At 36.5% G+C, this 18,211-nt stretch overlaps 1 long non-coding RNA gene across 2 annotated transcripts in view; it reads left to right on the top strand.

Annotated features, from left to right (window-relative positions):
- The window catches only part of LOC105531255, a 105,252-nt gene extending 87,476 nt beyond the window's left edge, over positions 1-17,776 (top strand). Inside the window, exons 1-3 of one of the 2 annotated variants that reach the window (XR_001004769.1) lie at positions 12,212-12,244; positions 14,053-14,108; positions 16,594-17,028. This is a non-coding gene — a long non-coding RNA (uncharacterized LOC105531255). Of the gene's footprint in view, positions 1-12,211; positions 12,245-14,052; positions 14,109-16,593 lie in introns of those variants that run through there. The other variant, XR_001004768.1, reaches the window with a different exon arrangement.
- The last annotated feature ends 435 nt before the right edge of the window (positions 17,777-18,211 follow it).

Below are 18,211 nucleotides of genomic sequence, written 5' to 3'. Positions count from 1 at the left end.
GCCGAGCTTGCAGTGAGCCGAGATCGCGCCACTGCACTGCAGCTTGGGCAACAGAGCGAGACTCCATCTCAAAAAAAAAAAAAAGAGTCATTACTAAGATGGACATCTGATAGCCTTTTATGTTAATAAGAAAACAACCATTAAGTGATAAAGTAGTGCCGTCCTTGATCTTCCAGATCAAAAAGCAAAAGAGAAAAAGATAAACAACAGCAAAACTCTTCTTAAGCCCGAATAGCCAAGACAATCCTAAGCAAAAAGAACAGCCAGATGCATCATGCTACCTGACTTCAAACTATACTACAAAGCTACAGTAATAAAACAGCATGCTACTGGGGTACAAGAACAGACACATAGGCCAATGGAGCAAAATAGATAACTCAGAAATAAGACCACACACCTACAACCATCTGACCTTCAACAACCTGACAAAAACAAGCAATGGGGAAATGATTCATTATTTAATAAATGCTGCTCAGAGAACTGGCTAGCTATATGCAGAAAATTGAAACTGGAGCCCTTCCTTGCATGATGTGCAAAAAGTAATTCAACATGGTTTAAAGACTTAAATGTAAAACCCCAAACTATAAAAACCCTAGAAGAAAATCTAGGCAATACCATTCAGGACATAGGCATAGGCAAAGATTTCATGATGAAAATGCCAAAAAAATTGCAACAAAAGCAAAAATTGACAAATGGGATCTAATTAAACTAAAGATCTTCTGTGTAGAAAAATAAACTATCATCAGAGTGAACAGGCAACCTATAGAATGAGAGAAAATTTTTGCAATCTATCCATCTGACAAGGGTCTAATATCCAGAGACTACAAAGGATTTAAACAAATTTACAAGAAAAAAAACGAACAACTTCATTAAGAAGTGAGCAAAGGACATGAACAGATACTTCTCAAAAGAAGACATTCATGTCGCCAACAAACATGAAAAAAAAGCCCAACATCACTGATCATTAGATAAATGTAAACCAAAACCATAAATAAGATACCATCTCACGCCAGTCAAAATGGCAATTATTAACAAGTCCAGAAACAACAGATGCTGGCAAGGCTATAGAGAAAAAGGAACACTTTTACACTGTTGATGGGAGTGTTCAATTAGGTCAACTATTTTGAAAGACAATGTAGAGATTCCTCAAACATCTAGGGGCAGAAATACCATTTAACCCAGCAATCTTGTTACTGGGTATATACCCAAAGGGATATAAATCATTCTATTATAAAGACATATGCATGGGTATGTTCATTACAGCACTATTCATAATAGAAAAGATGTGGAATCAACCCAAATGCCCATCAATGATAGACTGGATAAAGAAAATGTGATACATATACACCATGGGATACTATGCAACATAAAAAGGAATGAGATCATGTCCTTTGCAGGGACATGGATGGTGCTGGAAGCTGTTATTTTCAGCAAACAAATGCAGAAACAGGAAAACCAAACACCAAATGTTCTCACTTATAAGTGGGAACTGGATGATGAGAACATCCATCCAGATGATGGACACATTGCAGGGAACAACACACACTGGGGCCTGTTGGGGACTGAGGGAGAGAGAGCATCAAGAAGAATATCTAATGGATGCTGGGCTCATTGCCTAGGTGATGGATTGATCTGTGCAGCAAACCACCATGGCACACGTTTACCTATGTAAAAAACATGCGCATCCTGCACATGTACCCTGTAACTTAAAAGTTGAAGGAAAAAAAAAAAGCTTTTCTAGTTAACTGCTTCCTAAAACTTCCAACATAAGGACCACTTTTAATGTTAGCAACATTTGTGACATTCACTGAAGGAGCAAATAAATACATATATGGGTTTAAACACTCTTTACAATCACTGTGTGGGCCCCCAAGGCTCCAAAGCGCACAGGTTTACAAGGATTCCTATGTCCAACTTTCCAGCTAAAGTCTTGGCAGAGAGGTTAGCTGCTCTGTGCAAACCTCCAAAGCCTGGTGCCTCTGCCTTCCCATGTGGCCCAATCCAATTCATCAGATTGTTCTGATGAGAGAAAATTCGTTTTTTAAAAAAGTACATATATGATGGTTATCAAAATAGTAACTATTTCTGGCTGATGGAATTATGAGTGACTTTTCATATTTTTATATTTCTATAAAATTATGTTGATAGAGTATTAGAAAAACATCTATGCATATAATTAAAACTTCTGTAAAATATTTTTAAAAAAACTCTTATTTATCATTTAGCTATGGCTGCATTAACAGCCACCAAATCCCCAGTAACATTTCTTTCTCATGCAGCAGTAGGTTGGCTGCGTGTTGGCTGAGCTCCGCCAGGGGCTGTTCTTCAAGCTGTAAATCTAGCTGAGCGTGGTTCCTTGCTGTGTGTTGGCCTCTGGTTGGCTTCACATGTGTTCATCTTAGAGCCCAGGCTGAGTGGGCTGCAGTTACTCAGGGAAAGCTCTCCTCATGGCCATGACATCCACACAAGAAAACTAGCAGAAACGCAAGAGATCTTATGACAGAAGCTTGAAATTGGCTCACTGTTACTGTTACCTATTTCTGTGGGCCAATCGAGTTACAGGGAGGAACCCAAAGTCAAAGTGCAGGCAATTGCTTACCTCCTTTTGGGAAGAACTGCAAAGCTACATGGCGGAAGAATGGGACACATGTAAGGGTGAAGAATTGGGCCTGCTAATTCCATCTACGGCATCTACTCCACAATAATAGAACACTAAATTTACTGCTAATTGAACAGAAGGATTCTTATCATCTAAGTTGGTTTCATGGTTCTGTTCCCATTCTTCTCTTACCCTTCTTCCCTATGGTTGTCCTCAAGAGATGACTTTCATGTAACAGGAGACAAATAAGAAACAGACAGGCTTGCCTTCAGCATACATTCTGAAAAATACAACTCAACTACTCTATACAGCAACTCTGTACTACAGATTCAGAGGCAGTAATTGCCTTATCTCAGATGCCTGCCCACCATTTATCCTGCTGCAGACTTGGGATGGGATTTCAGATGGAATGAGGGACTCACACAGAGAGAAAAATGAATTGAGACAGGGTTGAATTCCTGCAATGGGTGGGGTGAGACTGCCTGAGAAGCAGATGGAACTTACCTAGAAGTTTTAAAGAGGTGCCCAGAGGAGATGAAACCCAGCCTCATTGATTTTGAACTCCAAAGAGGGGGCTGCCTTTGTCCCCACAGTATCTAATGCAATATCTCACACATAGTCGGCTTTTAGTATGTGGTAGAATGTGAATCAGAATAATATAAATTTCTGAGTTACCACAGCTAATATGAGGTGTATAAATTATAACAGTATACAGTAGTATGCAGCAGTAAATTATAACACTATACAGACATTCTATTCGATGATCAGATTTTTGGGGGGAGAAATGTCAATTCAACTAAAGTGTTTTTTTTTTTTTTTTTGGTCATTGGCAAGCATAGGCTTTACTGACCGTTTGTAAGTCATCTGGTGAGTTATTTTTCGTCACTGTCAGTTCTGGAGAATCGTATCGAGGAAGACTGTGGTTTAAGGAAGAGAGAGAACCTGACCGGGATCCTGCAGCCTCGGTTTGTTTTCCTGGGTCCACACCTAATTTGCTGTGTGACCTTGCAAGAGGTCATTCGACCTCTTGTCAGCCTCAGTATTTCCATCTGTAGGATGAGTACTTTGAATCACATGATTGCTGTAGTATTTACATTTTCAGTAGATTGCCCAGGTAGTTATTATAAGATACATTTTTTTCCTGGGATAACAAGCTAACTAAGTTTAGATAGGAATTGAAGGCCAGAAACTTTTCCAAGGCAGTGATATATATTTAATAACTTTATCTTTTAGGCTTTGTGGCTCACTATTGGGCACAGGCTTTCTAGGACTTGTAACCTACCAAGTTAACTTCTCCTGCGGGTTAAGTTCCTCTTCCTGGAACACATGCCAGACTTTAAATGTGCTGAGAAAGTCAGATGAAAGCATAATGCCCATGAGAGTAGCTTTGCCATGTACCCTGTGCAAGGCACTTGGGGAGAGCCTTCCTTTTCCAATACCTTCCCTCTCTCTCCACCCTTGCTGCCTGCGGAAAATGAAAAGCAATTATGTCCCTTGCACCATGGAGACAGAAGTACAGAAAATAAACAGTGACTGATTAAGGGAAGTGGCTTTATTACAGGGTTTTTAAAAACACAGTATCATCAATAACAGCAATAATGGAGAAAATTGAGAATGAATAATTAAGCATAATAATACAGTCAGGATAACAACAAAAAACCAGTGAAGAATGCAATTTTGTTTGTAATAATACGACTGTTTAGCTTGATGACATGTCCTTGGATTTGACTGTTTCCGGCAGAGGTGTAAGTACAGTGTGGCTTTTCATTTATTTCCCCTAAGAATGTTTCTGGTTGAGCTGTGGCTCTACCCTCTTCCCACTTCTGTCTTTGCTCCTTACCCTTGCAGTTATAGAAAATGCACATTCGCTTTTAGTTTCCTCTGATGTCTCTAGCCTGGGATTAGCACCAGCAATGCAACTGAATCCTCAGGAATGCGTTTGTTGTGATAGAAGGTCTGAGCAGTCAGGTGATATCAGGCGGGCTGGCAATCCCTTGGGTATTCAGGTACCTCCCCGCCCTCCCTTCCCCTGCAGAAATTTACTGGAGCAATAAACCTAGTGCAATCATGGAGGAAAATTAAGGCAAATGATCCTAAATAGAGAGAGACTGACGAAGTCCTAGAAACACCAACATAGCAACCCCCATACAAAATAGCAAACCTTATTTCACCAGGCTATTTTCTTCAGTATTTTTGTGAAATAGTATAGAGTCCAGGGACTGAGCAATTTAGCCCGAGACATCAGTGCCAAGGAGTTACAGCATCTATGTAGGGTCCAGATTGCTCAACTGGTTAGAAAGCATTAAGTAGGTTATCTGATTTTCCAGGAGACACAAAGGTGGCAGAGTAAATGATATCTTCTCCCCAGGCTAACAACGAGGCATAGATAATAGAGCTGCCAGCAGAGCCCCTCCTTCTCCTCCCTTCAGACAATGTGTGTCACACTGAAACAGAAATAATAGAAAACTTGGAGACCTCTGAGCATATCAAAGATAAGACCTTTGTGTTATTGTTTCCGACAGATTTTGTGTGCTTGACTGTTATTAACCTGACCCACAAGTGCAAATGATTATTACCAAAAAATAACCCCCGTCTTTGTGTTTCAGTCTGCCCTCCCTGTGGGTGGGGAAAGAAAGGTGTATTTTAATACTGCACAGAAATTCGGAGGGATTGGAAAAGGACTTTAATTCAAAGGGTCAGTATATATTTAAGCAGATAGAAAACATTACGTATATTCTATGTGAAGAGTCTAAAGTTCCCACCTGGTTTTCAGAGCACTTAGATTCAGTTGGAACAAATGGGCAATTTTTCAAAAAGACAGGATTACATCACGGATGTACAACTGCATGAAATTATAGTACATGTAAAAATCAAATATTTGTCACATCTTAGTGTAAGTGTACAGAAGGGAGTAGAAATGATGAATATAGAAGTTTGGAAACAGCTGGACTTAGGGCAAAGTTATTTTAACTATCAATATTGTGTAACTCTTTTTAGGTTAAAAAACAAATTTATGGGCATTCGCATTTTCTCCTCCCAGTGATCACATGAGTTACATCCTATTATCATTCCCATTTTATGTATGAAGTAAAGGTTTGTCTCCATGTAATCCAGCTAAAAAACAAGATTTGTATTCATGGGAACCTAGGTTTAATTCCGATTTTATCATTTACTAGTTATGTTCTCTTCTCAAGTTACTTGACAAGTCAGCATGGTTTTCCCTTAAACGGGGTAATGGTATGTGTCTCCGGGTAACTGGGAAGATTTTCTGCATCTCTCTTCTTAGCGCCAGTTTCCTACACTGGTAGCTACCACATCCTTATGCTTCTACATCCCTTTTACTATGCCTTGGTTTAGTGACTTGTTTGTTTCTGCTTAGACTTTAGTAATAGTCCCCTGAATCGACTCTTTGCCTTCTGTCTCAGGCCTCTGTATTGACTCTCCATAAAACTGTCAGATATACTTTTCCAAATGGAAATCTGTTGTTATTTCTCTGGCTTAAATCTGCAGAGAGCTCCCGACTATCTACAGGAAAAAGTTCAAACTCCTTAGTGCAGATTTCAAGATTCCAGTGTCCATTTGGACACATTCCTCACCTACTTCAACTCAGACCACTATCACCATCTGTGCTCCCCTGCTGTGACCGTTTCATATTACCTGTAGGTTCCTGAGTATGTCCTCCCCTGTCCTGTCTCTATATATTTGTATGGGCTGTACTGTCTGCCAGAAATGTCCATTTTAATTATTTCTTGTTGGTAAACTACTTCTCTGTAAAAATTCAACTGAGCAACAGTTTATTGTATAAATCTCCCCAGTTGGTTAGTAGCTGGATGTACCAAACCGTTTCATAGCACTAGTTCTCTAGCTATTCTCTTTTTAAAATTAAAGTTAAAAGTTATTTTGTTGTTGTTATTGTTTGTTTTGTTTTGTGACAGAGTCTTGCTCTGTCACCAGGCTGGAGTGTAGCAGCGCGATCTCGGCTCACTGCAACCTCCGTCTCCAGGATTCAAGTGATTCTCCTGCCTCAGGGTCCCAAGTAGCTGGGACTACAGACACGCACCACCAAGCCCAGCTAATTTTTGTATTTTTAGTAGATGGGGTTTCACCATGTTAGCCAGGATGGTCTCGATCTCTTGACCTTGTGATTCACCCGCCTCGGCCTCGCAAAGTCCTGGGATTACAGGCGTGAGCCACTGCGCCTGGCCTAAAAGTTATTTTTATCAACTGTACACACATAATGTTTCATATCAACTGGTCCTATAAGGCTAAACAAGAAACAAGTTCCTTGTCTCACTCTTGTCTACATTCAGTTTCTACTTCTTCAAAACTGCCACCTTCTACGATCTCAGTAGTTTCTTCTAGTTACCTCTGTATTTCTAAATGGTATGCTTGTGACACTATTTCTTGATTTTTCTGTTTTAGATCTTAATTCCCCATTCTGAACAATGCAGGTTTGATTTCTCTTACACTTACGTAGTACCATCTTCCTTCCACTGTTTTCCCCATTCACCGGATACAATCAATAGTTAGGTTAAACTAATACTCATTACTTACATTGTCATGGCTATGTTAACCACCATCCATAGGTTAACTATACAGTGTACTATGACTACATTTCTTGTTCATTCAGCTTTTTGTTAACCTGAAATTAATAAGTTTAATTTTCTGTGAACTTACCACTGATTTCTTCCAAAATTCTTTGCCAGAGTTCATTCAAAGCATCAGGTGAGATTTCATCCGCCCCCCTCCCACTTCCCCATCCCCTAGGAGACATCCTTCTGGAATCTTCCATCCTGTTGCTTTAACCTGGACCCAGTTTCTTGCTGTCTATACCTCAATTATTATTCCATAATGTCCCTTCATCCTTTTGAAGAGAATGCCTCTGGTCTTTTTTGGTTGGTCTCTTGTTTTCTGAATCCCAAATGCTCCTTATCTTAGCTCACACACACATCTGATTGCTATACCTTTCTATTAGTTCACTAAGAAAAGACACACAGGAGTTACATTTTTTGAGACTTTGCATGTCTTAAAACATCTTTTTACTTTCACACATGTTTGATAGTTTGCTGGGTATAGAATCCTAGATTGAAAAGAATTTTTATTCAAAATTTTAAAGACATTTTTACCTTCCAAGAGTGCATTTGAGAAAACTGATGCTACTCTATTTTCTGATTCTCTTCCTGCCAAATTTGTTTTGTTGTTCATTTAAAATGGAACACTTTTTAAAAATATGGACCTTTTTAGAATTGTTACTATATCCCTGGTGATCCAAAATGTCACAGCTTACCTTGATGTAGTTCTTTTTTTTATTCATTGTGCTGGGCATTGATGGGACCTTTTAATCTATAAATCCATGCTTTTCATTCTTGAAAAATCTACTTGAATAACTTCTTGGGTAATTTTTCACTTCAATTTCTCTTCAAAAACTTCTATTATCCAGATGTTGGACCTATTTGGCTGATTCTCTATTATTATTATTAATTTATTTCCTGTCCTCCATCTCTCTCTTTCTCTTCTATTTTACGGAGCCTCATCAAAGTTATCTTCTAATCCTCTACTGAATTTTTATATTTTTATATTTTAAATTTTTGAATAGCTCTTTTTGTTCTTAGATTTTTAAAAGCATTGTCTTACTGCATTAATGTATTTTTTAATTATAAATATGATAATATATTTTGTAAATCTATTTCTCTCTTCTTTTCCTTTGTGTCTTCCAAGTTTTTAAATTATCTTTATTTTTGTCTCATTCATAAAATGTCTTTGAATATTTCGCTTGCTGTGCATATTTGTTAATGACACACTAAGAAGCTAACTGGACGCTCTGCACTTATGGATGGAACTTGTTAAATGCTAGACTTCCCAGTACAATTACAGGGTTGGGAGGGAGGTCCCCAAATGGTAGACTAGGGGGAGGTCTACTGGGGGAGGTCCCCAAATGGTAGAATTTATAGAGCTTTTCTCCCCTAGTAATTCTCCCATCTTCTTCTTGCAGGCATAAGCCTGATAGCGTTCTTTCCAGAACTTTGCCAAACAAGCAGACTGGAATAATATTCAGAATACAGACCATGTAACTTTCCTTTTTAAAGAAATGAATCACAGCTCTTATCTGGGCCTGGTTTTCTTGCATCCAGGGTTTTTGTTATTCTGTATTGTTAGAAAGTAAAATTTTAGTCTGTCAAGGATGGGGAAGGGGCTATCTCTGAGCGCGTCAGATGTAGGTCTCTATTTCTTAAACAGAATTTTAACTAATACCTATAGACTCTTAGCTGTATACTCTACTTCCATAAGTACTTGATGATTTATGTTTCAAGGGTCCCCAGAATCCTAGTGTGATTTGGCTCAATTTTAAGGTTTTCTTAGAATAGGCTGGGATTTCTATTGTGTCATTCACTACTCATCCTTCTGCTTCCTGATTTTCTTATTTAAAAAAAAATCCTGTTATCTCCTCTCCCTTTTTCATTAGTCTCTTAAACATGCTTTTGTTCCTTCTTTTAAAATACTTTTACTGCCAATTTTGGAAGAAAAACGAGGTAAATGGTATGTGTTCATTCCTCCACTTTTATCTGGAATTCCTTTTCTGTCTTAATTTGGTTCAGCTTATATCCACATACACCAAGGCTAGACTTAAAGATAAAATCAATTATTTTAATTTCAATTTTATCAGATTTGGTCAATAAATTTGTTTCTATGTTCTTCAGACTTAATCAGTTTTTATATAAGTCAAAGTTGGTTGAGTATTTTAAGTTTCTATTACTATAATGATTTCATATTCAAACACTGGATAAGAAAAGTTGATTATGGGCTTGGCATCGATCTATACGGTTTTACAGAGAGAGAGACAAAAAAAAACACTTTTAGATAGTGGTATCAAAAAAGGGTGATATATATTTTTATCATCTCCTCTCCTTCCTTGTTTGCAAGCTACTAACAGTCACACCCAAGGATAAAACTTTCCTATGCATTTACAGCTTTTTCACTTCCAAAGACCTGACTGCTAAACAAAGGCAGCTTGACCAGCCCACAGTTTTATGATGGTCTTGAGAGGGGCTTTGTTTCACATTCTGGTTGTATTTTCAGTGGGGCTCATTCTTAACTGTTTCATGATTTGGGGAGACATATTGCTGATTTTATTGTTCAGAGCCTTTCTTCTCCTTTTTCTTGTAGAATGAGTGATGTTCCACACGGAGGATTAAGATATATAATAACAAAACAGAAACTCTCACGTTTAGCTGTAGTTAGATTTATGGTTAAGTTTATGGAGATTACTTAGGGCTGGGAACATATGTCCGAGAACGTCTCTGCAGTTACCACTGTGCATGGGGTGAGACGCTGTTACAGACTATGGACAGTAAACACCTCTGAGGTTGTGTGTCACTTCCTGTAGGCCCATGAGTCTTTCTGAGTTAAGTAGAAAGGTGTCTGTTAGTAATGCAAACAAAACCTAGTTTAACCTCTGATTCCCAACATCTGGAATCCTTATCTCTGTGGCAATTGTGCGGTTCACTGAACACTCACCATTCCAGTGGTCCACTGAAGAAGGATTTTGGCTTGAAAAGAGACCGCCATGGAAAAAAAAGTCTAATTCAGAGTAGTTATCACTGAGAATATGAAAAGGATTTGTGATGGTGATGTCCCTCTGACTCCACAGCTGGTCTGCGTGGATTGTGCTCTAGTGAGAGTCTGTTTCCCTAATGCCATGAGAAAAGACATAGATCCTTCCTTTGGACCTTATTGCAAACACAAGTTTTTTTTTTTTATTGTACGCTTTAAAGACTCTTTAATCCGAAAACTTAGTTTCAACTTTTTATTTCTCTGTATGCTTCTGAATGGAATCCAAACAATTCAACACTGTTTTTTTCTTTTTCTTTTTCAGAAATGGATGAAGGATTCAAGTATACTTTTTTGATGTCCTGTGGCCATCTTTGCATTTTTATATTCTTCATTAAACATAAAACAAAGAGTTTTGGTTCTGAATACAAGAGAATATAAGTTGTTAAGACCATTAACAACTTGTTAATGGTAACAGGCATTCTGGATCTTTTCCCACAGCTTCTGGGGACACACTCTTTCTCAAATGCTGGGTAGAACAGAAAGTGTGGTTAAGGCTGATTTGAGAATGAAGTAGGAATTGGTGCAGCAGTTTTGCAACGGCATCAAGATCCAAGGTCAGGGAAGAAGCAAGACCTTTACCCAGCAGAGTTAACTATAAGCCATAAAAGTATCTAGGAGCAGACCTGAGTGAAGCACGTGTTCAGTTAGTTATTGAAACAAAAGTATGTCGCTCCTCTCAAGTTCCTGGTAACTACTTCAGGGCTGATTGACTAGGTATTTCTGTGTGTATGTAATTGCTTTTCTCCATTTAAGAGTAAACTAGAAGGAACAGATACTATATAGCTTATGGAGGTTTATTTCTTCTAGCAAGTAGCAACTTTAGTTTTTTATTGGTTGAAGCCCTTGGGCACGTTTTAAAATATTGCCTTGTAAAATGTGATGAGTGTATTCCTAAAGCTCTAGTGTCCTAACTGAGCTCTCCACAGCCCCACATTCCTTTACATGCATGTCTCCTAACTGGACTTTCGGGAAATTTTTTTTCTACCAACTTCTCATTGATAATATAAATAACCATCACTTGTATAACATAGAATAGCTTACAAATACTGTCACATGCCTGACCTCATTGGTCCTTATTCTGTGAAGCAAATATAGTTATTACTGTTTTACGAATGACAAAAGAGATGCTGAGAAAAATGGATTTGACCAAGGTCACACAGTTAATAAATAATAAAGGTGAATTCAGAATGCAAGACTTCAGACTCCAAAACACTTCATTGTTTTTTAAGCAGAAGCAGAGTTAAGATCCTTTGCTTTCGTCTTCATCAGAGAATAACAGTCAAACGTAAAAATAGCTTACTTATAATTATAGGCCAAAGCAGTAGCAGAGAGCTAAAAGAATTAATTACTGAGTATTTATTGATACTTGTATTATGTCCATTACTGTGTTAAGAACCATATATCAGTGGTTTGCAAAAGCTTTTTCTTATGCCAGTTTTATAAGGAAACTTTCAGCAAAATGAGATAAATAAGAACTCTATTCAAACATACGCATCTCTCCACACATATGTCTCCATTATGAGATTTCTAATCACCCTTCTGTGCTTTAGCTTTTCTTCTTAGCATTATCACTACCTGATACTATAACTTATTTATAGTGTATATTGGCTACAAATTCCAATAAAATGTAAACACAAATTAGAACACAAATTTTTGTCTATTGTGTTTATTGCTGTATACCCAGCAGCTAGAGTTACACCTGGCACGTAGTAGGCATTCCATAAATATTTGTGGAATGAATTAATGAATGACAAAGCTAACATACATTAAAGCAAAATAACCAAGTCTTTAATAGGGTTATATGAAATCTAGCTACAAGAAGGATTCAGAGAAGGGGGACAATTTAAAGCTAACATTTTTCATAGAAGAGTCTGAAGAAAAAATGCTATTCTTGCAGGGTTGTGAAATCTAGACTGGGTTTGAATAGTTGAGATGAAGAAGGGAGCTATTAAAGCTGAAGAGAGTAAAGAAGCAAAGGTGAGTAGACATCAATGAGTAACAGTGAAGACCCAGCCTTGCCTGGAGTAAATTAAGGTGATCTATGTCTCTGGCTTTCCAAGGTACTCCCCAAAGTGTTTAGCTAACGATTTGTTCTTACATGTACATGTTTTTACCTTTTGTAGAAACAAATTTATTTGTGTGTATTTTTCTTTAATTCTGAATACAGTGGATACAATAGAGAGCAGAAATCAATTATTTAATATACTAGAAACATGCCTTTTGTGAGTGGGTCAAAGAAATAGCTCTAGATGATAGAAGAGACTTGGAAGTGAATTACAGGTTTCAGTATGCAGTGCTGTGCTGGTTGACAAGTGAACAAACACCTTCATAAATTAATAGCTCTTAATTGTAGCTTGAAAGGCAAATAAATGGGTGGTTTAGATTTTTTGTCTCATTTCATCCGTATTGTTATGAAGTATGACCCCTGTTGAGTTTTTCTTGCTTGAAAATAGTGAGCTAAAATTCAGTTGTTTTTCCAATGACTTTGTCCAGGTTAATTCTTTACTTCCATCTTCTCATTGCTTAAACAGGAATATAAGGTCATGTTCATTAATGATTTGGATGTATTTAGTACTTTAGAGACAGTGACCTAATTTTGATAGATCATGATATATTTTGATATGTGACATGCCACTGGATTGCAAATAATATCCTAGTATGACTTCCTGCTGCATTTCTTGGACGGATGCTGACATTTCTGAGGTTATTGCTAGAATGCTCTTTTGTTTTTTTATTCTGAGGCATTTTTTTCATGGCTTATTTTTAGATTTTATATAGCATCTTTCCTTTGAGGGGCTCAAGGCAAATTTTGCAAATGTGAACAATCTTCTTTGGTCAGTGTGTTTTGGTTTGGAGAAGGAAAAAAATTGAATACTAATTTCCTGCATCTGTATGTCCTACTAAAACATCAAACTGAATGCCCTTCTTACTTTTCCTTTTCTCTGACTTAAGGAGTTTTATTTTATACAGAGGCTTAACAGAGAGAGCTTAGACTTTGAATCACCAGTGAGGAGAATGAACCATTAAAACAAAACACAGCAGAGAGAGCCTTCAGGAAAGGCAGTGTTAAAGCACAAGGCAGATTGTCAAAAACTGCTCTAGGTGATTGCGAAAACCCTCGGCAAGGATGTTTTCAGTCAACACAAGTGGGTCGCTTAATTTTTCGAGTGAATGCCCTTAACAGGGGGACTTTAGTTGCAGTCTCACTAGCCAGAGCTGTCTCATTATAGGAGATGTGGTCCAGTCTATGAAATGTTTATTTTGTAACTAACCCCTCTAGCAGTGGAGGGAACTGTTTACTATTCCTTCTTGTTCTCTAGTGTGTGTATGTGTGGTTTTTTTTTTCCTCTTAATTAAAGAAATCACTGTTGAACTTCAGAAACCTCTCCAGGAAGAAAAAAATAAAGAGAAAGAAAGAGAGAGAGAGAGAGAGAGAACAGAGGGAAGAAAAAGAAAAAGAAGAGAAAATAGGGTTGAAAACTGTGTCTTTTGCTCATTCATTCTTAAGGATTATTTCCAGAAGAATTGTAATATTCATTGACCTCCCCAGGAGTGTGCGTGCATGAAAATGTGTGCGAACGTTTGTGTGCAGGTCTGAGTAGGAAACAGTGCTATGTAAACAGTGTCAATGTATCCCACCAGCTAACATTCAAAGTTTTCTTTGTTAATGATATTCTGAAGGAGAATAAAAGATGGAACCTGATGCTATTCCATATGAATAAAAATTACATAAGCCAGTAGGAAAATCTAAATTCTGAATGTGGTTTGGGTTTCATTGGAGTTTGCAAAATTATTAGGCAATGGCATACTATTTGAAGGGAATGTTTGTCTTTTCATTCTAGCCAGCATCAAATTATCGCAAAGGAGTTAAACATCTAAAAGAAAGGAACTAAAACAGGTAAGTCTGAGTAGTCTGTGATCTTAGAATATAAACACAAGACACCTTTAAAACATGTAATCATGCCTATTTCCACATGCCCCAGAGCTACCAACATTTTAAAATATTGAAAGTAGATGGCTGATAAAAACATACTTTTAGTATTACAGAGGGCTTAGAATGGTGGCAATGTGAAATGCATCCAAAAATTAAGGTTATGATTTAGAAAATACCCAGTTATTAGACATATGAAGTAGATAAGTGAAAGAAACATTTGAAATCTTTGTTTTCTGTAGTAATTATGTTCCTGACGGGCCCTATCATAATTAAATGAGCAGCTTCTATTTATAAACGTGTTAGAAAGCCTTAAGATAGAAAATGCTCTGTTCTTTTAGATTCAGAGTTTAGAATTTGTAGTTTCACATATATTATGGGATATATTATGGGAAGCTTGGTAATGTCTCCTTAAAGTATTGGGATCACTGACTCAGTTCCAATGTAATAGAAACAGACTCAAGTTTCCTTGCTCAAAGCTGCCTCATACGGCTGTGCAGGCTGAATAGAACTGAACTCTAGAGTCACCATTCACACAGACGACAGTGCAAAGTATGACGCCTAGAACTATATAATGCTTGAAATATAATAATCACAGTGAGAGGGTGCTCAAATGCCTCTTGGTTGAATACTGTGGTGTGAAATTCATATTGGTAGTAAATTCAGACTTACTTCCTAATATAATTTGAATAATTCAAAGGAAGTCTTCTACTAAACATTTTATACCAGAAATCAAGAAATTGAGTAATCATTTATTCCCAGAGATTGAGAGAATTTTCTAAATTTCTCTTTCTTCTCTTCTATCCTCTCCCTTAAATGAACATACTAATCATGCAGTAAATTTGTTTAAAAAGCAAATAATCATTTTGAAATGTCAATAATGATGTCCCAAGGTTCTAATTTATCTTTTTAAAGAGGATTGCATTTCATATTTTGAACTGGTTTTTAACAAGGCTAACATTTTACTATATAATCCTTTATGCTTTAAAAGTGTTTGATATAAACTGTGTTATGTGATTGTTATGACTATGCCATGAAAGAGGAAATGAGCATGATCATTCTATGTTACAGACAAGAAAGTCATTGCTCAGGAAAGTAACAGCCATATTCAAGGTCACCCAGAAAGTAAGGACAATGCTAGGATGACAATTTGCTCTCCTCATTTCTGTATTTGCTACTTTCAGGCTAATTATTTACATTTTTACCTTAAATCATAAAATTTAATGTATCTATTTATCTAACATATCTATGATTTTTTTCTTTCTTTTTTTTCCTGTTTGTTAGTGTACTAGTGAAATTGGAAATATACCTATTAAATACTGAAGACAAGGAAAATGTATCCTGCTAGGTTGGAAAAAATTTAAAAATTAGTGAAAAAGATAAAAACATTATGTACTGGAAGATTAATGAACTCACTCTCAGTGGTCCCAAGTTCATTTTTCTCATGCTAGAAAAGATTCCTTAGAATTATGCATATAAATTATCAAAAAAATCAATAAATCCATTAAATCTCCCTTCTCACACACATCATCAATGGATAACAAAATTGGGTTGGTGATAAATTTTACTTGTTAACAGGTTATTCCAATTATTGGGTAGAGACAGGTTTTATAAATTCTGGAAATCTTAAAACGTCTTGTCTCTCAACTCAGTGACTGAAGTGTAGCAATATGGGTTGAACCATTTTCTCATCTTTATTTCTGATATTGACTCCAATAAGTTAAAATTGCAAGTGTTGGTAATAAGCAATCTGGAGGATTAGCCAAAGTACACTGTTTGCCTGTGTCAGAACCTGTTAGTCAGGCTCTGCAGGACTGACCTACATTGCTTCTTAATGCATCTCTTTGTAGAAAGGTAATTCTAATATTACCATTGACCTACCTATTACTTAACCTCATTTATTAAATATCTTCCATGTGCAGGATATTTTACCAGATAAAGAAATTACGAAGAGTAAGCGCATAGAGTAAAAACAGAAAGATACCTATTTTAGATGAACACTGAACTTTATATCACAGAAATAATCCACTAATATACGGTTCAATATGCATTACTTGCTTTGAGAGCCATAAGTACCTTTAGTAAATAAATGCATTTATTGTACATTACAATGAAAAATGTGTTAAATAACAAATGAGTGATTACTAAAAGCCTATTTTAAACATACATAAGAACAACTAATTTCATGAATGAAAGTGCATATCTGGTGGATATATGTAATCTTACAACATTGGTTTCACTCAAGTTTTTAAGCATTTTTATAGCATCTTTGTATATTATGGGACAGCATAAATTAAAAAAAATCTATATGTAACTGCCATCTATCTTAGAAAAAAGTAACAAAAATTAAAATTTATCACTTTTTGCTTATGTGAAAGTGGTACATTTGAATTTTTATTATGTCAGTAATGAAGATTATATGTTGGCATATTGAATCCTGTTTTATCTCCAGGTTTTATTCATAAATGTCTCACTGCTGGAACCTGCATGAATGAATGCTGAATCTCAAAAATCAGACACGTTGGACTTGGAATAATGTCCACGTTCTGATTCCAATCTGTGCTTAAATCTGAACCACTCAGTTCTTCATGCTTGTTGGAATCCTCCTAAGACTGGAATTTCCTGGGAGATATCCAGTACTTTTTGGGCTGTAAACAGCAAAGCAAACAGCCTTTCTTGTAATATGCTATGTCTAGTGCTAACTGAATTCAAGAAGTTGATGGGTGTGGGGAAAGTAACTTGATTTCTTTGCAAACTTACAAATTTGGTTCAGCTTAAATTTTGACCAAAAATTCATCTCAGGAATGAATATGTTTTGGAATAATCCTTTGCTATTAGTTATAAATGTGGTAAATATTGTTTAAACAATAAAATATTATTTTATACAGCAAATTATGGCAACAAATTCCTTGTAGTGATATTTTTTGAATCTTTAAATCATAGATAAGGATTTATTATGCTCCATGTCAATTATATGCATGTTTGTGTGTATGTGTGTGTATATGTGTGTGCATATATATTTCATTTAATCTCTGAGAACAGTCTGAATTTTCATGTTTCTCTATTGTACACAACTGAAAAACTTAAGACAAAGAGAAAGAAATCTCTTATTAGTACATTGATAAACGTGCTTGATGCCAAATATAGACACACAAAATACATTTAATTATTCTATAAGAACTCTTAAACATCTACGAGAAACATCTTATCAAATTGATTTCCCCCTTTGTCCTTAGTAAAAAAATCCTAACGTTTTCAGGTTGACACAATGCCACTCAGTTGACATTTCCCAACCTCCTTTGCATTTAAGTGTTGTCATATGACTAGGTTATGCCCAAAGACAGTTAAGTAAAAGTGTTGGGTATAATTTTTCTGGAAAGTCTCCTTAAAAATATGAGGGTTTTTCCTTGCCCTCTTTTTTTCCTTGTTATTTAGAGTATGAGTATTATGTCTGTAGCTCCAGCAGCCATCTTGGACCAGAATATGATGGTCTGGAGAATGTAAACCATGTGCAGAATGATACTTAAAGACAAGGGACTGTGCACTTCATTGAACCATAAAGCTACCATAGTTGCCTTGGATACTCCCCTTGTGGACACCTTTTATGTGCAAGAAAAATAAACTATCTTGTTTAAGTCACTGTTATTTGTGGAATTTTCATTACATGCAGTTGAACCAAGTCATAATGAATTTAGGACTATGATTGGGTTGCTGCAAAACAGAACCTAAAATATGACTTTGGCTAAGTGAAGTGAGTGGAGAGGAAGATGTTAAGAGGTGAAAAACTGTTAACCATGTTATGTGGTTGCAAAACATTTAGTCAAGTTATTGCCTGCTACGTCTTGAAGACTACACGCTTTGTAATGTGTAGTTGGACGAATGATAGGAAACGTTAGTGCATTTTAATTGTCTTTTGTTCTTTACATCGAGAAAGCTAAGCTCAGACTAAGACAAAAGCCTCAGAAATCCTAGATGGGAAGGGGGGATTCAGAGACGCTCAGTTTGCCTTCAGCCTACAATCTAAGTATGACATAGAGGCCTGTAATTTCAAGGCTAGTAGAATTGACAAA

The sequence above is a fragment of the Mandrillus leucophaeus genome, unplaced genomic scaffold, assembly GCF_000951045.1.
Source record: "Mandrillus leucophaeus isolate KB7577 unplaced genomic scaffold, Mleu.le_1.0 Scaffold876, whole genome shotgun sequence".
Lineage (NCBI taxonomy): Eukaryota > Metazoa > Chordata > Mammalia > Primates > Cercopithecidae > Mandrillus > Mandrillus leucophaeus.
The sequence above is the reverse complement of the archived record's forward strand: the minus strand, read 5'-3'. Positions and strand labels throughout refer to the sequence as shown.